General features: G+C 47.1%; 1 pseudogene; it reads right to left on the bottom strand.

The window, feature by feature from the left end:
• Positions 1-522, bottom strand: part of LOC102767317 — a 1681-nt pseudogene extending 1159 nt beyond the window's left edge.
• Positions 523-556: the final 34 nt, after the last annotated feature.

A 556-nucleotide genomic window follows, 5' to 3' on the forward strand; every position in this document is an offset into this window, starting at 1 on the left:
ATGGTTTTTTTGTTTGTTTGTTTTTAAGATAAAACACAAGTCAAATTTATTAGAGTTGCCCACAGTCAGCAATGGTGATCTTCTTGCTGGTCTTGCCATTCCTGGACCCATAGCGCTCAATGGCTGTCACAATACCCATGCCTTCCTTCACCTGGCCAAAGACCACATGCTTGCCATCCAACCACTCAGTCTTGGCCTGCAGATGAAAAACTGGGAGCCGTTGGTGTTCGGTCCGGCATTTGCCATGGACAAGATGCCAGGACCTGTATGTTTCAGGTTGAAGTTCTCATCCTCAAATTTCTCCCCATAGATGGACTTGCCGCCTGTGCCATTATGGTGCCAGAAATGACCACCCTGGTACATAAATAATTTTGTGAAAGCAGGAACCTTTATAACCAAATCCTTTCTCCCCAGTGCTCAGAACACAGAAATTTTTTTTGCTGTCTTTGGAACTTTGTCTGCAAACATGTCGAAGAAGACACGGCCCAAGGGCTCCCCGTGGATGGAGATGTTGAAGAACATGGTGGGGTTCACCCTGGCTGGTCCCAGGTGCCTC

The sequence above is a fragment of the Myotis davidii genome, unplaced genomic scaffold (genome assembly GCF_000327345.1).
Source record: "Myotis davidii unplaced genomic scaffold, ASM32734v1 scaffold2, whole genome shotgun sequence".
Classification (NCBI taxonomy): Eukaryota; Metazoa; Chordata; class Mammalia; order Chiroptera; family Vespertilionidae; genus Myotis; species Myotis davidii.